We start from the raw sequence: 26,380 nt of genomic DNA on the forward strand, positions 1-26,380 counted from the left end.
TACAAACTAAGAACTCAGACACAAAAAAAATATCAAGAAAAATAGTCTATGGTTTAGATTCATTTCAAATGTAATCCTTTCCACACATTGTTTATCTGAGTAATTTTTCATATCTAAGTTCTTAATCCCTAACATTATTGTATGAAAATCTACCCACACAAAAATCAACAAGCTTTGTATCTAACACAATGGAGTGGACCTACATTAGAAGTTAGAGCAGGAACCATGGATCCATCTGCAACAGTGAGTGATTGAGACCTAGAATAGAGCGGGGCACAGCTTCCCCAACCTGATGGAGCAAAGTATGCCCCATTTACAAATTTGTCCTTGGAAGACCTCCATTTCCAATCCTTCCAACCATTTTTAACCTATCTCTTTGTAATCTGTGGTGCAATTATCATCATATAAATACATTAAAGAGAAAAATATAGATGACATCATAAAGGAAAAAAAAAAATTGCTAAAGTTAATATTTAAAAAAATGTTATAAAAATTAACAAATTTTGCAAAAAAAATAAAAAATAAAAAATAAAAAAGAAAAAGAAAAATGCTTACTAGGTGATGCAACAAACAATAATGAAAATTTGAAATTTGAAACAAGGCCCATTTTAAATCAACAGGACTAGTTCGATTGACTAAAGCTTCTACATCTTACTAAGAGGTCAGTGATTCAAATTTTTCCACCTACATGTACTAATGCTGTGTTTGGTTGAGAGATTAGAGAAATGATTTGGAAAATGAAATGAAAAAGGTGCGAAACTATGTAAAATATAGGTATATTTTATTTATATTTCTGTTGGCTACATATTTTGTATAAGCCAATCACAACTTAACATGTGGCACGAGGAAGACAATTTGAAGAATTAATATAAGTTGCCAATTAAAGTCGAACACGTGGCAGTTCGTATTGGTAATAATGGATCTACGTAGCACTAGAGCAGTTGAGAGACACAGATGATGTGGCCTAACAGTTACTCATAAATTTAAATTCAAAATCAGGAGGGAAGCCTAACTGCAAGAGTGGCGTAGTGGGACTGACTGTGAGAGAGCATGTTCAGCCATCATAGGAGGACGCTTCGATGGTTGGAAGCCCACTTCGACGGTTACCACTGGGAAGTATAAATAGTAAGGAAGGTCCCAGAATAAGGACCCGGACCCAGACCCAGACTCAGTCTCAGATCTAGAAACCAGTTTATTTACTTCGTCTTATTTCATTCCAGTTTTTACATTTCCAGTTCTTTATATTTCTAGTACTTTAATTCCTGTACTGTACTTCATTTCCTAAGAGTAGTTTTTCAGTAGTTTGTTGTTGTGAACCTCGTCGAGGCTAGGTCATTGTAACTTCATTATAAGTTTTCATTTGCTTAATGAAATTCGATTTCTGAATTATATTTACTTGTTACTATTCACAAATTTCTCCTAAACAAGCCACCAGTAAAAGTCCTTTTCATTGAGGCTGAAAGAATTTTAACACAATCGCTTGATAATTGGTTGACAATTATAAATTCTGTAAGGACTAATTGATCTTTACTGGCATGCTTAAATTTACATTATTAACCTTTGAAAGCCAAAAAAGCCAACATATATTTTTGGCATGCCCGGTGAGACTCTAAAATGGCTACACGTAGGAGACAAGGAGAAAACGAACGCTTGGAAGGTGTGGAGGGAGAGATAGAAGTACTTGATCCAAAGGATAATGTAATAATACATTCTATGGAATCACTTATCTTATCAGAACCTATGGTCGAATAGACCAGCACCTCGGAACATGCACCACGTATTTAGAATATTGGACGAGGCCATGGAATTAGACTATCCACTGTTCCGTTTGCCCAGCCAATGAATCTGTGGGGACGCTTGGTAGATGCTATGGGATAGCAATTAATATATACAATGGAAAGATGGGCAGCATCCTTCATGGATCGAATGAATTCGCATCAACCAACTATCACAAGGCATATGGAGAAAAATTCAAATGTTCTTTAACAAAGATTGGCTAGATATAAACAGCATATGCAAATTAATGGACATACTAATGGTCAGACTAGTAATCAACATTATAAAAGACCATCACCTGTACTTCAATCATGGTATGAATCTTCTTCGAGGTCGTTAGTAAATCAAAATATGCCATTACCTAACAGCGAAGCCATACAAATTGGTGGACCTAGGCCAACACAAGAAAATGGCGTGAGAATGTTTCCAAATCTCATGATCGAAACCATGCCTGGCACAGGGGGGTTCACTAACCCTCTGTTTGAATTTACAACCGGGGGGTTGGAAGGGTTTCTTGCGGCTAGGAGAGAAACAACACTTGTTCCTCCTCTTGCGGTACCTTTCGCAAGTCCTTTCGCAGGATAGGTCCAAAGAGGTCAACCATACCCTCAACAACAACTAGTACCACAAGGACAGCTAGTCCTAAATATACTTTTCTATGGACCAAGAGGACCTTAAGCACATGGAGTTTTGCCAAACCCTGCGTTTGCTCCTCCAATAGTAGTCCAACAAGCACAGAATATGGTTCGTAGGACTAAATTGCTGATATTGTCAGAGAAATGTGTGGACCCATGGCTTGGAGGGTCCATATAGAAAGCCATACCCAAAATGGATTGATAGGGCACATGAATACCCAAGGGGGTTTAGAATACCAGATTTTGCTCTCTTTTATGGAAATGGAAACCAGTCAATAGTAGACCACATTGCCAGGTTTACAGGCCAATGTGGTGAATTCACCAATAATGATTATATGAAATTGAGACTTTTTCCAAATTCTTTAACTGGGCCAACCTTTGCATGGTATATTAACCTTACACCTGGCTCTATCCAAACTCGGTAGCAAATGGAAGAGGCATTTTATGTCTAATTCTTCCAAACAGAGCCTAAGGTTTCCATGGCAGATTTGGCAAGGCTGAGCCAAAGGCCTGATGAGAAGGCTGCTTAATTCATTGCCAGATTCAAAAGAGCACAAAACAAGTGTAGGGTCATTCTACCAAAGCCTGAATTTGTGAGATTGGCTCAAAATGGTTTGGAGTTTAGGCTTCGAAAGAAGTTCGATTCAACTGAGTTTCAAGACTTAGTGGAAATAACCTATAAGGTATCTAGATATGAATCTTTACTTGAGGAAGAACATGATCGAAGTAATGCATCATATAAGACCTATTATAGGGACCCTAATTATGAAATCGATACAGCAGAAATCGTAGGAAAATAACCTATGACTTGTGAGGCATTAATTCAGAAGGACAATACAATAGACCATCAGTTTAAAAAAAAAAACCTTCATAGGAAGTATTCTTTTGATTTAACAAAAGCATATGACATTTTTGATTATTTGCTTGCAGCAAATTTTCTAAAGTTATCAAAGAGAGTTAAGATCCCTACCCTAGAAGAACTTAAAGGAAAAATGTATTGTAAATGACACAATTCTTGGTCTCATTCAACTAAAAACTGTATTGTTTTTATGGACATGATCCAAGAATAAATTCGAAAAGGGAGGCCAAAGTTTCCAGCCAAGGCAGAGAAAATTATGGGAATTGACACCAATCAGTTTCTAAAAATTGGGGAGGCTACAGCCAATGTAGGCATACCAGATTTCCAAAACCTATCCTTGAAGGAATTGGAGGAGGTAAATGTGCAGATGCATGTTGCTAGCCAGACTGTTTTCAAGAAGGATACTAGAAGTTCACTAGCAAATGGACAGAGGTTTATAGACCAAAAAGATGACTCTAGTGAGGATGCACTGGATGATGATTCTCTTGAGGCAGCTGTCATGCAAATAATGTGTCCTATGTGCAGATTAAGTTACAAATGGCTGAGAGGGCTCCCAATTGATGGCAATCAACATTACAAAGATGTACAAAGACATCCTAAGCCAACTAACGCCTACAACAGAAGGCTATACCCAATTAGTCCTAGACAATAGCCATTTTTGGCTAGGCCATCAGCCACTAGAATGCAATCTAAGGGTAAGAGACCACTACATGAGTTTAGACCACCCAATTACTACAGGATGGAAGGCAATTATCTTGAGAGAAGGCCTGAATTAGGCTTAAGTCAAGAGAGTAGAGCCAGCGATTGGCTCCCAAAGTCGACTTCGAACAAGATGAAAGCAATTACCCTAAAAGAAGGCCTGAATTAGGCTCGAGACAGGGTTCCAGAGCCAGTGATTGGCCTCAACAGTTAGCTTTGAAGGTAGCTTTAAAGACTGGGAAAGCAAGTTCAGTAACTGAACTAGTAAGTTTATGGGTACTTGGGGTTCCATACTGGTTTGTCATGTAGAACAAGCCTAAGGAAATACCTTCTCAGAGAAATGTTTTTGGAGACAAGGACAGATTGATTAAACCTCCCTTGGTGGCTCCAAATAATTGGGAATTACTCAAACACCCAAAGACAAAGGAACCAGATATGGTTCTAGTAATTTCTAGGTTTGAGAAGAGAAAGATCCAATGGAGGTATACCTAGTACCAAAGGGACCTGAAGGAAAGTGGAAAAAGTTTTTCATTGGCCCAGTCAAAAGGCCAGGCAAAGAGAAAAGAAAGTCCAAAACTGGCTCCTCAAATCAAAAGAAGCGTCAGCAGAGAGCAGTTGGCTAAGGTTCACACTGAACTAAAAGCCAAGGAAAGGTCCAGCCTAGCAGATCTTGAAAAGGCCTTAATAGAAAGTGACAGTGAGACTGAAAGAGAAGCTGAACTAGGCCAAAGGAAATAATTGGCTGAAGATGAAATGTTTGAAGCTTGCATGGCTGAACAAACCTTTTTGGTCAAAAAACCAATAGGAACAGATCACAAACGAGTTTTTTCGAAGGAAACCACCAACACTAAGGTACCAGCGTGTAGCATGGAGGATGCCTCCCAAGCTTTAGAACAATCCTAAATGGGAGAAGAGCAATTGCAGCTAGTAGTACAGTTTGGCTCATTCCCTTCACTGCCAGTGAACATGGTATATGTGATGCCACAAGAATTCCAAGCTGAAGTGGGAGACCAAGAAGGTCAGGAAGATAACCCCATTCCAATTTCTACTGAAGGTTCACAGGTTAGCATGATTCAAGATGAGTCAGAAGTGGCTAAGCCAATGGAAACTGACGAAGAAGGTAAGGAGGTGACCATTAACCTCTCATATCCCTTCAAGTACCCCACAATATTTATGACCCAACATGTTAAGCCCTTGTATATCCGAGCTTACTTCGATGGGATAGAGATGAACAGAGTGTTAGTGGACAATGGCGCAACAGTAAACCTGCTTCCGAAGTCCTCTCTTTGAAGAAGCTGGAAAAGAGAAATCCTAGGTTGATTCCCACCAGTACAACCATTGCTAGTTTTGCTGGGGATAAGCAAATGACTCAGGGTATTTTACCGATCAACCTAAGTGTGGGAACTAGAGATTGCATGACAGTATTCTTTATTATAGACAGTAATGCCAAGTATAATGCTTTGCTTGGCAGGGACTGGGTCCACATCAATAAGTGTATGCCTTCATCTTTACATCAGAAGATGATGATAGCTTTGTGCAATGGGGAAATAGAGGACATCAATGCGGATCCGCAGCCTTTTATTGCTTGTGCTAATTTTGCTGAGGCCAAGCTATACACTAAAGGAGTTGTACTGCTTAGTGTGCTGAGGAAGCCTGATGGAGCAGGCAAAGTGACGACTGATGAGTTAAAATGCCATTTGGTTTAAAGAATGTTGGGGCAACATATCAGAAGGTAATGAATACTATCTTCCATGATCTCATTAGAGGATACCTAGAGTGTTACATTGATGACGTTGTTGTGAAGTCCCAGTTTATGGAGGAGCCCCTGGCTCACTTGACAACAGCTTTCCAAAGAATGAGAAAGTTCAAGTTGAAGCTTAATCCTCTCAAATGTGTTTTTGGTGTATCAGCTGAAAACTTCTTAGGGTATGTAGTATACAAGAAAGGAATACAGATTGATCGGAACAAAGCCAAAGCCATCATTGAGGCTAAACCTCTATCAAGTAAGAAAGAATTACAAAAGTTTCTTAGTCAGGTTAATTTCCTTCGAAGATTTATTTCTAACACTGCATGGAAAACTAAAGTATTTTCTTCTTTGTTAAAGCTGAGAAATGAAGAAGAATTTGTGTGGACATCTGAGCATCAAGCTGCTTTCGAACGACTTAAAGCCTACTTGGCCAAACCTTCAGTGTTGATGCCACTAATGAGAGATAAACCCTTGAAGTTATACATTGTTGTAGTAGAAAATTCATTTGGGGTTTTCCTAGCCTAGGACAATGAAGAAGGCAAGGAGCAAGCAGTTTATTACCTTAGTAGGTTTTTAAATTCTTGTAAATGTAAATACTCAGTTGTAGAAAAGTTGTGCCTCGCATTATAGTTTGTAGTAATGAAATTAAGATACTATCTTTTGCCTACTGTTGTCTTGGTAATTGCAACCACAGACTGTGGTTAAACACCTGTTATCTAGACCTATGCTAAAAGGAAGAATTGGCAAATGGATGTTGGCTCTTTCAGAGTTTCATCTACAATATGTCCCCTAAAAGGCAGTAAAAGGGCAAGTCTTGGCTAAGTTTTTGGCAGATCATCCATGTTAAACAGAAAACCAAGAAACAATGGATCTTGGCATGGTTAATGTTGAGCCCCGACAAATGTGGTTCGTTGGATCAAAGGCCAATGTTCTGATTGGAATTGGTGTTGTAATTAAGTCACCACAGAGAGTAGAAACCACACATGGTTTCATAGTTGACGAAATCACTTGTTCCAATAACCAAGCTGAATATGAAGCTTTAATAATGGGACTTGAAATACTTATTGGATTACAAGCTCATGCAGTTGACATATTTGGAGATTCTCAACTGGTAGTCAACCAAGTGAAAGAAAATTTCAAATGTCAAAGTGCAAGAGTGTTACCATATTATGTTACTGCATTACATTTGTTTTCTCAATTTCAGAAAGCAAATGTGACTTGTATCCAAAGGTTCATGAATAACAAAGCCAATAATGTAGCTCCGAAGGCTTCGAATTTCAAAAGAAAGGATAACACTCAATTGAACATAAGTCAAGCAACGTATCAAAAATTAATACCACATATAGTTAAAATGGGCATTATGTTGTAATTCAATCATAATGACTTACATGATCAAGATTGAAGATATCCAATCATGCAGTACTTAATTGGCCCATCTTCGAAGGCTAGCAGAAAGATTAAATTACAGTCCATGTAGTAGATAGTGTATGGTAATGCCCTTTACAAAAAGGGAGCAGATGGGTTATTATTGGAATGCCTAGGGCCAAAGGAGACATTGACGACTATGGCTGATGTACATGAAGGCATTTGTGGTGCCCATCAGCATGGTGTAAAGATGAGATGGTTGCTTCAAAGGTATTCTTATTATTGGCCAACCATCCTTAAAGACTGTATACAGTATAACATGGCATGATAATACATGTGCCAATAACTGATTTGCATGCAGTCGTGAAGCCTTGGCCATTTAGAGGTTGGGCTATGGATATGATAGGAAAAATACATCCACCCTCCTTGAAGCACCATTGTTTCATCCTAGTGGCCACAGATTACTTCACTAAGTGGGTCAAAGCTAAACCACATAAGGCTGTGGATCAAATTGAAGTTACTGGATTTATGAAAGATCTGATTCACAGATTTAGCATCGCATAGACCATAACTATAGATAATGAAACTGTATTTGATGGAAAGATGGTGAAATCTTTCACAACAAAATTTGGAATTAGCCTTATTAATTCCACCTCTCACTATGCACAAACAAATGGTTAGGCAGAATCATCCAACAAGTCCTTGAAAAAAGAAATACAAGGAGTTATGGAAGGTAATCCTAGGGATTGACATAACTTGTTGCTAGATGTATTATGGGCTTATAAGACTTCTCCAAGGTCAAGTACATGGGCCACTCCTTATGCCTTAGTGTATAGGCATGATGTAGTTTTTCCTGTGGAAGTTAACATTAAGTCCTTAAGGATGAAAGGCCAAGACCAGTTAACTTCTTAGCAATATCATCAAAGCATGCTCTTGGAAATTGAACATGTGGATGAGGCTAGAATCTTGGCATTAAACAATATCCTTTTCCAAAAGAAAAAGGTAGCCAGAAGTTATAACAAGAAAGTCAAGCACATCAGCTTTGATGAAAGTGACATGGTATGGAAGACAATACTTCTAATAAGCATTAAGAGCCATAAATTTGGCAAATGGTCATCTAATTGGAAAAGACCATATTAGGTTCATAGAGGCTTGCCTGGAGGAACCTACCATCTAAGGAACCTGAATGGTTATGTGCATCCCAAGAAAATTAATGGCAGGTACCTGATGCCTTATTATCCAACTGTGTAGGAGACACAAGAAGTGTAGAGAGTGTTAAATAAAAAAATGAAAGAGCATGAGACACTCAGATAGATAATAGAAGGTTTTCATTTCTTAAGTACATGTAGCCATGAATTGGCCCAGAAATCAGGACAATGCTTCAGTTGTTCCCTTACAATTGATTATCTACTCCTAAGCGGTGAGAACAACTGAATGGTTGTAGCCGTGTCTTGCCTACGGTCAGCTAGCCCTTGATTGGTAATTTATAATTTTTTAGCAGTATGATCCAATGCTAGGTTAATTGCTACTAAGTCTTCCTTTAATTGGGTCTTTTTCTCTAAGTGTTGAGTTTGAAACTGAGAAGCAGAGGAATGTTGTCCTTTTAATTCAGATATCTCAGCATGTATATGGGAAACAAATTCCTTGTCCTTCAGTAGCTTCTCTTCTACAACTTTAGCAATATGACAGCTATTGACATAGAAATCCATGGTAGCTACTGCCTGGGATAAGTGGCTTGAAATAGCGATGTTGGATTGCTCAATAACTTTGCAGCATTGGAGGAAACCATTCTTAATGATAGGTCTTTGTAAGGCTTCGAATGGAATCCTTGAGAATAATGTCAGCAATTCTAAACAGGTGCCTAAGTCCACTGGAGGCGAAGGAACTTTGCTGAGAGTAGAAGAACTCTCAAAATTTTCCAGGAGGGAGTCAGCAAGGACCAATGGTTTAGCTTCACTGGTGGTTAATTGAACTGAGGAAGACATGTCAAATAAGCTAGCTAGTTGGGCTTCAAAAATTTCCATCTCCTCTTCTGACATTGAAAGTACGAAGAAATCACTAGTGGAAAGAAGAGATGGTTGCATGGAGATTGGAGAAGGAGTGTGAGATTCCCTAGCAGTGTTTATAGTCCTGGCCACCAGCAGGTCAAGGGAAGAAGGACTGGAGGTGGATGGTGAACAAAAAATCGATGGGCGATTAGTACCGTCTCTGGGAGTACCACCTATCACTGAGGACGAGGTGACAATTGGGGCCCTCTCAGGTGATGAAGGAGCAGCTAGGACTATAGGGAGAGTAAACTGAGCTAAGGAAAAATTTAGATGAGGCAGATATGGAGTTAAGCCCAGTCGTAAAGAAAGAGGGATGCTTGGCCTCAAAGAAGGTATGGAAAGTGTAGGACTAGGAAGTGGAAGTACTGTCTGGATGGGCTCTACACTTAAAGGCACTTCGGTGTTGTTCTTCTTTCTCCTTTTTGAGGCTGCCTCTAATGGTCTTTCATCTTCAAGATAAACAAAAGAAGTCAGTGTTGAAGGATGGGGAGGTGGAATAACAGTTGCTGCGAATCAGAAAATAAGAAGCAATAATGAGTTTTATGCTGAAATCTTGGGAAAGGAAATTACCACAAGGATTAGGAGAAATTACCATCCTTGAAAGTGGTGGTGATGATTGGAGAACTATGAAGAGTATAGTGCTCGGTAGTTTGTTGCCTACATGCAGTTTCCCTTTAGAGTGCATCGGCAATAGCAGTTTCATCCCTTAGTATCTGCTGCTGTCTCTTTTTCTCAGATCATTGGAAGACAATTATTCCCTTAGATTATTCTCTCTCCACTACCTTAGCAACCACCTTGTGAGTAAGGTCCTCAGTTAAAATCAGAATAGGAGACTATAGACGTTCCTGAATATCCCAGGGCGATGAATCCCCCGTTTTGCTCATATTGGGCTCACTACAGTTCGGACTCAAATTGTCATGGTTCTTAATCTGAACCAAAGAGTCCAAATCTGGCAAATCATTTTGGAAAACAGATTTTTTAGAAAGAAGTGCCAAACATGGACTGCTTTGCCAGATACAGAGTCGCAACCTAAATATTTTATTTTGGGAGAATTTAGGAAACCCTGACTCGTTTGCCTAAGGCCACGTGTCCGTCATTGCCAAAGCCTCAGTTCGAGAACTTGGGTACGATTGGGGAAGGTCAGCTATGAGCACCCCCGCTCGCCCGACCCGAGGATCGGCCTTTACTAACCATGATATCTTGTTTTGAAAACATTACGTGTTCTTATTCCGGTTATTAGCCTAGATTTACTATGTTATGCACACAACAAACAAGTATAGACTGGGTCGTCTGAATTGGGACGAAACATTTCATGTTTGTTTGTTTGAAAATGGTTTGATGATGCTACCCGCAAGTAGGCTAAGACATGAATTTTGCCACCCTCAAGTGGGCTTAGAAAATATGGTTTTGCCACTTCCAAGTGGGCTTAAAACTCGCATTCAATGCATTGTTCCAATTCAAATAACCCAACCTTCACCCACAGGCATTCAGGCAGTTATATCACATAAGCAGCTAGCCTCATGGTAATTATGCTATCATGGCAACATTCACACACATGCAAGGATGCTAAAACATAAATGCTTACCGAGTACTCCAAGCCAAAACAGAAACTAGTTAGTAATCATATGCATGATCATAGTTCATGTTTAAAATGGCTAATGCAACACATGCAAAGATACAATCTAGATAGGCTCGGCTATCCTAAACATGGCATGTGAAATGCGACAGATAACACGTATTCAATTTGGAATTGAAATACAATGCAGTTAGCATGATGCGGCGAGCCCGGTGCATGCAAGACAAATGTATGAATGCACGCATGCATAACATAAGGTATGCTAATTTAAATATGTCCTAATACTAACAATCGAAAGCAGGTAAGTAAAAGGGAGAAAGAAGTGGGGGTTGAAAGACATGCACACACGCACCTACACCTATTACAAATTCGCCCTCGCTCGGAGGAACCAAAAGAATATGCAAACTAATTAACCTACAAACTAATTAATTATTACAAACCACCTAACTAGTAGAAAGCAATAAACAGCCTCGGGAAGAGGGTCCGATGCATGCGTGCTCGGGTTTGCTCGGAAATCCATCGCCATGCACAAGTTGCCTCTATTTTCCCTACTCTACTCCTCTGAAAATTGCACAACTCCCAAGGTATGCTCCATGGACACTGTGGATCACCACCGGCTAGGACAAATGGTCACCGACCATGGAAAGATGGTCATCGACCATTGGTTGAGCTCTCGGCCACAAATATTTGGTCGGTTGGCAGTATAGATGGCCGGCCGGCCAAAGCTTCCTGCAGAAACCTGTTTTGACAGCAGTAGAGGGCAAAACATGGCATGGCAATGCATTTCAAGCAAATGTGTGCACCAACACACCCCTTATCATGTTTATGACTCAAAGGGGGATGGTCCTCGATTCTCGGACCACCAATCGCGCATTTCAATGCGTGACGGCCCAAGAAACCAAGTTGTGCATTTTAATGTCAAATGTAATGCACACAAACACGTAAGGAACCCAACTTCAATCATGGTGATTCGAGAGGCAAGGCATGCATGCCAAATGCAACCTAAGCATGTGAGCTAAATATGCAATATGAGCATGCAAGCAAATAATGTACATTAGGCACACAACCTAAGCAAGCAAGCATGCAAGGCATGAAGCAATGTAACAACATTTGAGCAACGTAACAACATTTGAGCAACATACAAAAGGTGGACTTAGACTAATTTGGGTAGCTCTCAAATAAGCCCAAAACAGTGGCCAAATGCTATGGAAATAAGGGCGAATGTTCATACAAATATGCATGCACACATGGTCCAACACTTGAGCACAAAGAAACAACTTTTGAACACATTTAAAAGAGACTATTATGGACAAATGGCAAGCACATTAAACTCTGAAAAATACATGAGGGATGATGCCAAATCAACCTATCAATGCAAGGAAGGTATGCAACTATGTCCAAAACTCAAGGCAAGCCAAGGGGCTTAAATCATGGCTATATGAAGGAAGTCCCAAAGGGCCGAGGGGACTCAAAACAGTCCCAATGTAGGTCGAGACAAGGCCCAAAACACACTTAGATGGCATCTAAATGGCCTACACAAGGGAGCATACATAAAGGTCCAAATATGGGGCATGAAACACCAACCTTTTAAAGCGTTAAAGGGGTATCAAATACAAGTATACACGCATGGAGCAAGGACTGAAATATCATAACTAATGGTGCCAAACCATTGAAATGATGCAAATAGAGCATGGTAGATGAGCCAACACTCAAAGCATACAAGCTAGATTGCATGGTAGCTATACAAAGCAAGTCATGGATGACCCAAACAACCAAAATCAGACCTAAATCATGCGAAAATATGCGTAAAAGCTTCACAAAGCTAAGCCAAAATCATGCTAGAAACAAGGCTCAAAGCACAAAGCATGTTAAGGCAATTTCATGGCATTACAAGACAAGTATGCTAAGTATGCATGGTGTGTCTAAACCAACTGAAAACAATGCTATATCATGGCAAAGTAAGCACAAATTACACTTAAGACATGGCCAACATGAACTCAAGAATAGTGCTCACACATGAGGCTAAAATTACATATTTTGAAGACAATAAGGAGAGGGGATGGCCCTCTCCTTCTTAGGACCTTAAAGCACCATCCCCACCATTGAAATCCCTCAAGATTTTAGTGGTGCGGAGGCCCAAACAAGGTGATCCCGGAGCTCACCAAAATAGCACAAAATGGGGGCCAAACAAGGCCTAAGAGGGGTCAAACAACCCCAAACAACAAAGTGACCTTAAACAACTATTTAAAGCACTAAAAAAAGAGACTTTTTTCAATTTATGACAAAGCCCAAAACAGCATGCAAGACAGGCTAAAAGTGTGTGCAAAAATGGGGAATAAAGAGGGAGAAACTCACCCTTGAAGACCTTCTTCAAAATCAGCACTCCAGCAGGTTTTTCTGAGTCAAAACCAAGTCTTAAGTCCCCACAAGACCCTCCAAGAACCTTAGATGAGTGGTGGAGGTGTGTGCTTAGGAGTTGTGCAAAGGGGCCAAGAACTATGGACTTTGGAGCTTGGAATGTAGAGATATGGAGGGAAGTGTATGGTTTTTGCCTTAGACAAATTTCTTGGAACCCTTGCAATGGAAGAGGAGCTCTTCTTTTATAGAGGAAGACGGGTCCAAGCTTCTCTTAGAAGCTTGGAGCAAAAAGGGCCAAGAAGGCCAAGCTTCTTGGAGAAGCTAGACAAAAGGGCCAAGCTTCTTGGAGAAGTTAGACAAAGGGTTCAAGCTTCTTGGAAAGGCTAGAACAAAGATTCAAAAGGTTCAAGCTTCCTCAAGAAGCTAGAACCAAGGGTTCAAAAGGTTCAAGCTTTCTCAAGAAGCTAAAACCAAGGGTTCAAAAGGTTTAAACCCCCTCAAGAAAGGTCTCGGCCAGAAAAAGTGGCCGATTGACCAAAATCAGTGGCCGGCCGACCAAACACAATGCCGACCGACAATCAATAGTGTCGACCGGCCATCACCAATTGTTGGTGGCAAGGAAACAAGGCCGGTGGCCTCAAGCCATGGCCGGTGAGGTGTGGGGATGGCCTATAAGCTATTTCCCACCCTTAGAAGCAAAACAACAAGTGTTTGATGCAAAACCAAACACAAAACAAATAAGTCGAGAGGTCTTGAGGTAAGGCGCGTAGCCGAAACCTCCGAGAACTCAAGACGAACACAAACAAGGGTAATCATCGAGTGTTCAAACGATGATGTCCAAGTCTTAAGGACGGTCAAAAATAGGGTGTCTACAGTTGCCCCTCTTTGACAGAACTCGAAAGTCATAAAAATGACGAAAGTGAATGTCAAAGCCCAGAGACGACCCATTTTTGACAAGGCCGAAGACTTAGACAAATCATACAAGCAGCAGACAAGGATATGCAGCTGAGGGCAGGGGCAAAATGCATGACAATACACAAAGCCGAGCATAACTTATGATCATGCAAGAAACATAGGGACGTATCCTGGTATTTCGGAAAGGTATAAGCATTGGAACGTATTCCAAATGCTCTCAACTAAAGAGGGAGAAACATAGGGACATATCCCGGTGTTTCAAAACGAAGGAGAAACATAGGGACGTATCCCAGTGTTTCAGAGTGGCTCAAGCACTGAAACATATTCCAAATGCCCTTAACCAAAGAGGGAGAAACATAGGGACATATCCCGATGTTTCGAAACGAAGGAGAAACATAGGGACGTATCCTAGTGTTTCAGAGTGATTCGAGCACCGGAATGTATTCCAAATGCTCTTAACCAAAGAGGGAGAAACATAGGGACGTATCCCGATGTTTCGGAAAGAGAGAGAAACATAGGAACGTATCTCGGTGTTTCGAAACGAAGGAGAAACATAGGGACGTATCCCAGTGTTTCAGAGTGGTTCAAGCACTGGAACGTATTCCAAATGCTCTTAACCAAAGAGGGAGAAACATAGGGACGTATCCCGGTGTTTTGAAACAAAGGAGAAACATAGGTGTAGACACCCCATTTTTGACCGACCTTAAGACTCAGATGTCACTGATTGAGCGGTTGGTGATGTTGCATAATGTGCTCGTTCAGAAGTTTCAGAGTTGCGGCCGTGAGCCCTGCCTCCGGACTTCCGAACCCTCTTTTGTGCCTTGTCTCGGTTTGCGAACCAGACTCAGTTTTCTCTGTTTCTTTTCCTGAGGGGAGGGAGAGGTCCAGTAGACCATCTCTCAGTGGCCGTGGGCCGCATTTTGTGGCCGTAGGCCATTTTGCCCATTTCGGAATCCGGTTTCCGGTTTTTCGGGACCGTTGGCTGTGTGCCTCGGTTCGGGATCGCCTAACCACCTCCGTTTGTTCTAATTTTTGACATACATCTTATTTAATCCCTTTTGAGGGACACTGGGGTCTGAGAAACCCACTTCGTGGCCGAATGCCACTTTCGGTGTTTAACAGCCCATTTTCAGGACCTCGAACTACGCGTTTTGGTCCCCGAGCATTCGTTTTGCAACGGTTTTCGTTCATTTTTGGCAGGTAGCTCTGTTTTATCACCGGAGAGGTCACTGAAGGGTGGGAGGCCAGCAATTGTTGCAGCAACCAGTTATACATCCTCTGACGCCCTCCGGCGCCCGTTTTTCGCACTTCCGGGCTAATGTTGAACCCCTTGGACCCTTTTTCTTGAACTTTGAACCACATATTTGTGATGTACACACATGGGAGGACCCTAAAAGTTGATTTCCGGCCATTAATGTTACTTGACCCTTTTGACCCCCTCCTTCCGGGCTAATGTTGAACACCTTGGGCCCATTTTCTTGAACTTTGAACCACATATTTGTGATGTACACACATGGGAGGACCCTAAAAGTTGGTGGCCGGCCAGTAATTCCACCTGACCCTTTTGAACCCCTCTTTCCGAGCTAATGTTGAACCCCTTGGACCCACTTTCTTGGACTTTTAACCACAGGGTTGTGTTGTACACACATAGGAGGACACCATCAGTTGGTGGCCGGCCACTAAATCTGATTGACCCTTTTGACCCCTAGCCGGCCAGCTAGGGGGTGTGGCCGGCCGGCCACCTGCAGCAAAAGTAATAGGCCGGCCGAGCTCCTTGCACTGTGCACTTTACAGCTGTGGAGCTTTATCCCCCAGAAAATATCTTTATCCGGGGGATATTTTGTGGGGGAAAGTTGCTCTCCTTTTCCCCCACCTTTACACCCCTTTTTGGCCCTCATAACAAGCAAGCTATATCATTTGTTGGGGTTAGAAAAATTGTTCTTCAAGCTTCCATACACAAAGCCATCTCTATACCTCTCATTTCCTTGAAACTCCTAAGTCCCTAAGCACCATTTCTTCTACACCACCAAGCTCTACCATCACCACCTCATTTCCAGCAACAAGGAAGGCTTCTCAAAGGCTAAAGGAGCTGCAAATTGATCCAAGAAGCAACAAAAGCTTTGATCTTCAAGGGTGAGTAACACTTCTCCTCTTTTGACCCTTTTTCTTGATCCATTTGTAAGCCCCATATGCTTTTTGTTTCAAGCTCCGGCCCTAACTGAAAGGGGCCCTCTTTTGAGCTCATTTTCACTTTTCATGAAGGGCTCAACCCTGTTTGAGCCCTCCATTATGCACTTGCTTCATTGATCCTCTTATATGTCATAATCTTGCATGCTATTTTTGGCCCATGATTAATCTGTTTTTGAGCATGTTGTAAACTGATATTAGGCTTTTTTTGAGCCCCTCTTCAACATTGAAGAAGGGCTCAACACCATTTGGGACTTCCATGTTATACTTACCTTTATACTCCTCTTTTCTTCCCCATTCTTGCATGCAATGGCAGCCTACCATGCTTTTGTTTTTGGCCATTTTACAGTTCTGGAAATAGTCCTATTTTGGCCCATTCTACATGTTTTATTAAGGGTCTTTGGCTGTTTGGTGAATATTTTGCATACCTCATGTTATAGCCACTTTTGAACCTCATTTTGCATCACATTTCTATCATGTTTGTATGCTGATTTTGGGGATGCCATATACTGTAAATATTCATATTTTTGGTCCCTCTTCAGTGTTGTAGAAGGGAATTTTTCATTTTGGATTTTGCTTATATCACTTGCTTCATTACCCCTCTTTTGGCTCTTATTCTTGCATGCCATTTTTGCCATACCTATGCTTGCTGTTTGTCCATGTTTATAACTGTGAAAGTGCCTTTTTTGGGGACTGTCTAGCTTCTGTCTTTGCATTGCATGTCCATATTGTGCATGTTTGGCATAGCTATAGGCCATTTCGGGTACCTAAATTCGCATTTCGGGACAATTCCATGCATTTGGTGTCATTTCGCCTCATTTCGGGACTGTTTTCCCCCATATTTTAGTGCTGAAATTCCATTAGAATGATTGCATGCCATTTTCATGTCATTACATCGCATTCCGCCATCGCCTCGGTTTGCGTGCCCGTGTGCACGCATTTCGAGGCACTTCATTTTTCAGCCACCGGCTTCTTATGTGAGTGTGGCTGAGGCTCTCTCATGTTAGTATAAGTCCATATTACTTTCTCCATGCCATTTTAGACACTTGCATTGCATTCTGTCATTTTCTCGGTTTGCGTGCCCGTGTGCACGCATTTCGAGGCACCTCATTTTCGTAACATTGTGCATACTAGGTTGTATCTTAGATTGCATTCTGTCATTTTCTCGGTTTGCGTGCCCGTGTGCACGCACTTCGAGGCATCTCACTTTCATAGCATGGTGTATGTTAGGATTGTATCTTAGTCGCATTTCATGCATGTCATGCATATTGCATCATGTTCAGAATAGGAGTTAGCCCAGGCACGGGAAACGAGGAGCGTTTCGTACTTCGAGTGACGGAATGCGTCTCAATTCCCCAGTCACCGACACTCCGGATTATCCATGATGGAGTTAGGTTTTAGCTGTAGTTTCATGTGCATTCATCCTATATTGAGTTGTGCATTTCGACTCCTCGGCCATCATGCCTTGGTATGCGTGATTGGTGGCACGAGGATCGAGACATGCATACATTTGTGAAAATACATTGCTATGCCCCTTTCCTGCTCTCTGTTGCAGCAAAATCAGGAATCAGCAACTTTTCGGGACTTGGCACGCTTTTCAAGAATAACAGGTGTAAACAGAGGCTAATTGGGGCATTCTGGTGGATTTCCGCGCAAGACAACCCGGACATGCATCATCCATCAGAAGCAAGGCAGTCCCTGGCTTGCATGCCAGTTTTATTTATTTTCTTAGTTAATTTGTTAATTAATTAGGATTTTGTAATATTTTGGATTGTAATATTCTTTTATTCGGGACTGTATATTTATTCGGACCCTCTGCGCGAGGGCACAACTGTAATAAGTGTGCGTGAGTGTGATGTATGTCTTCCAACCCCACGTCTTTCTCCCTTTTATTTATCCGCTTATGATGGTTAGATTAGGGCATATTTAAATTAGCATACAGTATGACAGCATGTTTGCATTCATTCATCTGTATTGCATGCACCGGGCTCGGCGCATCATACTAACTGCATTGTACTTTCAATTTCAAAGTTGAATACATGATGGTTGTAACATTTCATATGCCATCTTAGAATAGCCGAGCCTGCTATAATTGCATTTTGCATGTGTTGCATTAGGCATTTCTGTATAGTTAGGATCATGCATGATTTCTAATGAATTCCTATTTTGGCTTGGAGTACTCGGTAAGCTTTATGCTTTAGCATCCTTGCATGCGTGTGAGTGACTGCCATGAATAGCATGCTTACCATGAGGCTATGTGCTTATCTGATATAACTGCCTGAATGTCTGTGGGTGAAGGTTGGGTTACTTAAATTGGAATAAATCATCAAATGTTTTAAAGCCTACTTGCGGGTAGCAAACCATTTTCAAAAACAAACATGAAATGTTTCGTTCCAATTCAGGCGACCCGGTCTATATTTGTATGCTGTGCGCATCACATAGTAACCTAGGCTAATAAAACGGAATAAGAACTCACAATGTTTTCAAAAATTGATATCATGGTTAGTAGAGGCCGGTCTATGACCGGGCGAGCGGGGGTGCTCACGAAGTGACCTTCCCTAATCGTACCCAAGTTCCCGAGCCGAGGCAACTTTGGTGATGACGGACATGTGGCCTTTTGGCACCGAGTCAGGGTTTCCTAAATTTCTCAAAATAAAATATTTAGGTGGCGACTCTGTATCTGGCAAAGCAGTCCATGTTTGGCACTTCTTTCAAAAAATCTGTTTTTTCTTAAAACGATTTGCCGGATTTGGACTCTTTGGTTCAGACTTAGAACCGTGACTAACGAAAGTCGAGTCCGAGCTGTAGCGAGGTCCCCCGCGGGCTTGTCTACAGTTTCTGGCGACTCTGCTGGGGATTTAGAGAACTTGACTCGAACTCGTGATATCTGTTTTTGACTACGCTTGTGTGTTTCTTTGCATTGCATTTGCATTGGTGCGCCTAGGACACCGTGTTTGCCATCTGCTATTCCTGAACGGTTTGCCGGAGGCTTGTCTTGTCAAGGCATGACCATAAGGCTGACCGGTTGTGGGCTCTGCCAGTATGGGAACACAAACCCCGGTTTTACCGGGGCACCCTCTTTGACCATTCGACCTAGTGCATATTCGGATCCATAGTGACCATTCCAAATTAGGACAGGTTGCTTACCCGTTTATAGGTTGTTTGAAACCGCTGCGTGCGTAGTGAAACCCTAGCTCCTGACAAAATAGGACAGGGAAACCCTCCCCCCAACATAGGGGTGTTTTGGCCCTCACTTATCTGTTATGTGCTTTAGAGTGCGTCTCTACAGGAATGCATGTATCAGTATATGAGTTTGGGTATCAAGCCTGCGGGCATCAGTTCAGTATTAACAGTATCAGGCCTGCGGGCATCAGATTAGTATATGAGTTTGAGTATCAAGCCTGCGGGCATCAGTTCAGTATTGTCAGCATCAGGCCTGCGGGCATCAGTTCAGTATTATGGGTATCAGGCCTGCGGGCATCAGCCAGTATTTGAGAATTAGTTATCTGCGGATATCAGATTCTGTTTTAGGGGACAGTGATACAGGGATAATAATCAGTGTTTGAGGACAGTGTGTTTTCAGCTTATCAACTGTGTGTTGTTATGCCCGACTGTGTGTCATGCATTTTATTTTAAGCTGTTATGCTGTCCGTTTATCTGTTTATTTATTTCCTTTTCGCTTTATTTATCTTTTGCTAGGTCAGTTCTAGCACAATTGCTTCCAACCCGACAGGCATTCCCCAAGCACTTTGGACACGAGGTCGTCGACTCCATCGATCTGAGGATCTAATCGACGGACAGCCAGTGTTCCATTCTCTACCCCCTGTTACCAGAAGGAAGCAGAAAAAGCGCAGTGTATCTGAACAGAGAGCACCAGAACAGTGGTTTCCCCCATCAGTGGACAGTCAGATTGAGATCCCCATTGAGACAGATCTGCCGGTAGTTCAGATAGATCAAAACAGTATGACGGCACCAACAGGAGTTGAGGAAATGATGCGCCAAATGCAGGAAACCATGCGGGCCATGCAGCAGGATATTGTTCACCGAGATGAACTCGCTAAGCAGCAAGCTGAGATTATGACCCAGCAGGCTGAGCTGATTACCAGGCTGCAACAACAGAATACAACATCTGCTTCACACCAAATCCCTCCTCCGGCAGGGGCTCCATTACCTGAGCAGACGCCTATTGTTCAGAACGCTCCTCCAAACACCCAGAATACTGTGCCGACTATCCAAAATCTGCAAGAGGACACAAATCTTCCAACGGGGCCAGCTCCGCCCCCGCTTCCACCACAACTGTCCAAGGTCCATACACCCAATCACCCGGACTCTCCATTCGAGGTCGAGGTTGATCATACAGCTCTGAAATTGAGCAAACTGGAGAAGCTCTTCAAGAAATCCCAAGGGGTCAAGGCTATGCCGGATATCGAAGATGGATATACCGAGGAGGCCGTAACACTCCCCGATAGGTTCAAAATGCCACAAATCGACCGCTTTGACGGGACCGGTGACCCCATGGTCCATATCCGACTGTTTGCAGACATCTTGCGGCCAATGGGCCTAACACGACCACAGAAGCTTTCATTATTCGGCCGAACCCTGTCGGGTGTGGCCTCCCATTGGTATGCAAAGTTACAAGATGAAGTGAAGAAGAATTGGGATGAAATGGCTGAGGCCTTTGTCGCGCAATATTCATACAACACTCAGATCGAGATCACAACCCGTGATCTCGAAACGACAAGGCAAGAGCCCAAGGAAACTTTCTCGGACTTTGTGATCCGATGGAGGGCAAAAGCGTCAATGATGACTTTAAGGCCCACTGACAAAGATCAAATCCGGATGATTGTGCGCAATCTCCACCCAAAGTTGATGCAGAGAATGATTGTAGTCCCCTTCCCTACTTTCGCAGATTTACATGAGATGGGGGTGCAAATCGAAGACGCAATGAAACAAGGTCTGTTTGACCACGATAGGGAACAACCGAGGAGGACCTTCAACCGTAACAACAATGCGGGCCCAAGTGGCACTGCAAATACAAGAGCCTCGGAAGTTAGTATGGTCACCACCACTCCCCCTCCCCCTCCAAGGCCTATGACTGCCACACCCTTCTCCGGCGCGTCCGGAAGCAACACACAAACCAACAGATTCCAACCGCGAGGCCAAAGAACCTTTACCCCACTATATATGCCCCTGACCAAGGTTCTGGGAATATTGATCAGGAAAAATCATTTGAAACCCCTAGAGCCAAAGCCATTACCGAATCCACTCCCCCCCTCTTATGACCCGTCAAAGTACTGCGCATATCACCAACAACACGGTCACGACACCGACCGTTGTTACAGATTGCGTCATGAGATCCAAGATCTTATTGACAAACAGGTGATCGCGCCTCCTGATAAGCCCAATGTCACAACCAACCCTCTCCCGCCACATAACCAACCTCCCCCTCCCAAAAGAATTAATTTTATCCAGACTGAGGTCGCATCTTACGATCCTAGCATCTATATTACGCCCACCCACCTACCCAAGCCGGAGGTGCTCCTTCCCGATTGCACTGACTTCTTGTGCATGGTGGACAACTCTAAAACCCAACCAGAACCGATGGTGGTGACCGTCGAAGACAGGGTAGGGCAGATTTTGGGAGAGAATGAGATTGTTGAATCTGAGACTGGACAGAGTTTTGCTAGGGGAGCCTATGATCCAAGCAAGTACATCCTATCAACGAGCCGAATTGGGCTAAGTGTAGAATTGCCAGAGACAGGAGAGCTATGCATGATCCGGGGGGATGGATCTGGGCTATGGGCAGATGATCTGACAGCCGTAGAGGAGGACTTTGCCAACTTGCAATTTCTCGATGACCAGGAACTGGGGGATGCGTCAATCAACTGGTATGATTATGAGGGATCAGCGGAGGCCACTGGATGGCTCGAGGATCAACCAGATGCAGTGGGGGAAGCCCAACCAGAACAGAGCCCGGCAGGGGCGGAAGTATCAGTTGTGGCCGGAATGGCCGAAAGTCAAGTTGTATCGCCGGAGAGCGCCGGTGCTAAGAATTCCGCTCGAGACATGGGCATTATGGATATGAGAAATGTTGAACAAACAGCTGTACTGATGCAGCTGGAACGAGAAAAGTTCGAGGAGGCTGAGAGAATTAGAAAAGCTAAAAGCCCTGAGGGGACTGAAAGTGCTGCGTGCACGAAGATAGAGAATGCTGCGAGCATGTTGACAGGGAGCACTGCAAGTGCAACTAAACCGGAGCCAGACAGGTGTCTGTTGGCTGTCGATGGAATGTGGTGGGAAGACGATGACTTATGTCTTGCCCACACGGATGAAGACTGGGGAAATAATCAACCGGATGACACTTGGTACCTCGATGAGGTTGACCATATGACAAGAAGTGGGCGGTACTTCAAACCCCCACACCTGGACCAACCCGAGGCATCCGGGAAGGATAGAGAAGTGGAGAAACAGAAGGAGAAGCAGATTGAAGATGAAGCTGTGTTGAAACAGTTAAAAAAGATACAAGCAAACATCTCCATTTGGGGACTGCTAATGGCATCACGAGTACACAGAGAAGCTGTCCTATCTGCTATGGACAAGTCCAAACTCTCCATAGACACCACGCCTGAACAGCTGGTTGGGCTGGTTTTTCCGGGAGGAGGTTCCCCGGCATTAACCTTTTCGGACAAGGAGCTACCGCCTGAGGGCACAAGTCATAACAAACCTCTCTATATCTCTGTGGAATGTAGAGATAAGTGGATACCGGTGGTACTTGTTGATACCGGGTCTGCAATTAATGTCTGCCCAACCAGAACGGCATATGCAATCGGGTTAAAACCCGCGGACTTCGTCCCAACTACCCAAGTGATCAGAGCATACGACAATACCAGCAGAGAAGTGATGGGGACTGTTAAAATTCAAACCAAGGTTGGTCCAGGACAACACAGCATTGAATTTCATATCTTGGACGTTCCCGCAACCTTTAACCTACTTTTGGGGCGACCGTGGTTGCACCAGGTCAAAGCAGTATCTTCCACTCTATATCAGATGCTAAAGTACCCTCACGGGAAAGGGGTAGCGATCGTTTTTGGGAATTCATCAATCCATCCGCCGCCGGAGGTGTCCACACCTGTCTTGGAGATCGAGCACGACACAGAGGATGTGTTTTTGTTGGAGTTCACTTTGGCGGAGGCCCGAATTGTACAGAATGTCATGGCTGTGAATGACGGTATGTACGTTAGTGCTCAATCTATCTACCTCATGAACAAGCTAAAACATACTCCCAGGATGGGATTAGGGAGAAGCGGCCGGAAGGGCGTCTCAGTGTTGGCCGAAGTGCCACACAACCCTCACGCCTTTGGACTGGGTTATCTGCCCACCAAAGAAGACTGGGTGAGAAAAGGAAAAGAAATGGCCGGAAGGGCCAGGGCAAAGAAGGCCGGGAAGCCATTTGAATTAATGCACAGGCCCATCTGGGGTACCCTAAACGGATGCTTCGTCCGGGAGGGGGAAGATTTTCCGTTCTGCGGCTTCCCGGAGCCATGGCTAAACACGGAGGGGACGCGCGTGCCTGGTTTTGAAATCTTCTTCGACATACAATTATCTGGGGCTGACGTTGCCGAAACGCAGACAGACCCACCAACTGAGGTTGAGCAATGTGAAGCAGTGGATCCTGAGGGCACAGAGCTTGAAATGGGGGTAGCACTGGCGAGTCTGCTATCAGATCCTCCGATCGGCCAAGAGTGCTTGGGGGATAACTCTTCGGTTTCTGTGATTGGAGATGAAATAGCTGCGGGCTTTCCAGCGCCGATCTTGGATGCATCTATCGCACCTTCTCTCATCTGGCAATATGAAGAAGGCTTTTTATCTAGCAGCTCCGGATCAGGTAGTGAGCCGGAATCTGATTCTACCGAATCTTATGCGTCAGAATCAGATTCCAGCTCGACTGAGTCTGAGTCCGGTATTCCTGGGGGTGATAACCCGGATGCCGCAATCCTGTCTAGGTCGTCATTTTCATTTTCTTTTGAGTCTGTTGTAACAGAGGAATCTGACGGCTTGGAAATATTTAATGAGAATGATGTGGATGTGGTTTCTGAGTATTTTTCTGTGCCTTTGATTTATTGCTTAAATCAGGATTTTCAAAATTTTGATAAAAACGACGAGGAAGAAATTCCTCCGGTTTTACAACGATTAATTGATCAAGAGCAGGAAAGATTTGTTAAACCTTTAATGGATGAAATCACTACTGTGAATGTTGGTACTGAGAAAGACCCGCGGCTGGTCCAGATCGGGTCCACGTTGTCTTCAGAGGAGCGCGAGCGCTTAGTCGCTTTATTAAAAGATTTCAAAGATGTTTTCGCGTGGTCCTACGAAGACATGCCTGGAATCGATCCTGAGATTGTACAGCACCGGATCCCTCTTGATCCTGAGGCCCGCCCTGTCAAACAGAAACTCAGAAGGATTCGCCCGGACTGGGCTCTCAAAATTAAGGAAGAGGTCACCAAGCAAATTGACGCAGGGTTCCTGCTGGTATCTGAATATCCAACTTGGTTGGCCAACATTGTTCCGGTGCCAAAGAAGGATGGCAGAATTCGAGTCTGTGTAGACTTCAGAGATTTGAACAGGGCCAGTCCGAAGGACGACTTCCCCTTGCCGCACATTGATGAATTGGTGGATTTCACGGCAGGACACGCCTTGCTTTCGTTTATGGATGGTTTCTCAGGCTATAATCAGATAGTAATGGCACCCGAAGACCGGGAGAAGACTGCGTTCACTACCCCGTGGGGGACATATTGTTATAGAGTGATGCCATTCGGGTTGAAAAATGCTGGAGCTACGTATCAACGGGCAGCAACTACAATATTGCATGATATGATCCATAAAGAGGTCGAGGTGTATGTGGACGACATGATTGTCAAGTCCAAAGATAGAGAGGGCCACTACACCGCCTTACAAAAATTCTTTCAAAGGATCAAAGAGTTTCGGCTGCGACTGAATCCCCAGAAATGCGCGTTTGGTGTTACAGCAGGGAAGATGCTAGGGTTTCTGATTACACAAAGGGGCATCGAGGTCGACCCTTCCAAAGTCAAGGCCATCTTAGAAATGCCACCACCTAGGACTGAAAAGGAGGTGCGAGGCTTTCTAGGTAAAGTGCAATTCATAAGACGGTTTATTTCTAAATTAACCTTGACTTGTGAACCACTTTTTGGTCTCTTGAAGAAAGGAAAGAAATTCCAATGGGACGGCCGATGTCAAGCAGCTTTTGAGCAGATCAAAGAGTATCTACAGAACCCACCCGTGTTGTCACCACCAGAGCCGGGGAGACCGTTGATATTGTACCTTTCGGTAACTAAGACTACCATGGGCTGCATGCTCGCGCAGGAGTCAGAAGACAAAGTGGAAAGGGCCATATACTATCTGAGCAAAAAGATGTTGGATTACGAAACCCGCTATACACCGCTGGAGAAGGCTTGTTTGGCCTTGGTATGGGCAACCAGGAAGCTGCGGCACTACCTGTTAGCCCACTCTGTAATGTTGGTTTCGCGTTTGGATCCCATCAAATATCTTTTCGAGAAACCAGCACTTACGGGTAGGCTAGCTCGTTGGCTGCTGTTGCTCTTCGAATTTGATTTGAAGTATGTAACGCGCAAGTCAGTAAAAGGGAGAGCGGTAGCGGAGTTCCTTGCCGACCACCCAGTTGAGGGAGATGAAGCGGTTGAGTATCTATTCCCAGATGAAGCCATTCTGCACGTCGAAGATGAAACTTGGACGATGTACTTTGACGGAGCGTCAAACCAGTATGGGTATGGGATAGGGGTGTTGCTGATAGCGCCTGATGATTCCCGTATCCCTTTAGCATTCAAGCTCTGGTTCAAAGTTTCCTACACTGAAGCAGAGTATGAGGCATGTATTGCTGGCCTGGAAGCAGCCCTAGAACTAGGGGCAAGACGGTTGGACGTCATTGGAGACTCGAACCTTGTTGTGTCTCAAGCAAAAGGAGATTGGAAAGTCAAGGAGGAAAGGATGATAATTTACCACCAAACCTTGGATCTGCTAATTCCTCGGTTTGAGAAACTAAATTTCACCCACCTCGTAAGAGAGAACAACAGGTTTGCAGATTCATTAGCAACTCTATCTTCTATGATAGACATCCCGTTCGGAGTCCGGATGCGTTCAGTCATTATTGATCAAAAGTTTACGCCAGCATATGAGTCG

The 26,380-nt window shown here is 43.4% G+C and overlaps 1 pseudogene; it reads right to left on the bottom strand.

Moving 5' to 3' along the window:
- Positions 1-164: 164 nt before the first annotated feature.
- LOC114285377 (putative pectate lyase 2) overlaps positions 165-26,380 on the bottom strand; it is a 72,025-nt pseudogene continuing 45,809 nt past the window's right edge.

This window comes from Camellia sinensis, chromosome 9 (assembly GCF_055761805.1).
Source record: "Camellia sinensis isolate YWXY chromosome 9, ASM5576180v1, whole genome shotgun sequence".
NCBI classification, from domain to species: Eukaryota; Viridiplantae; Streptophyta; class Magnoliopsida; order Ericales; family Theaceae; genus Camellia; species Camellia sinensis.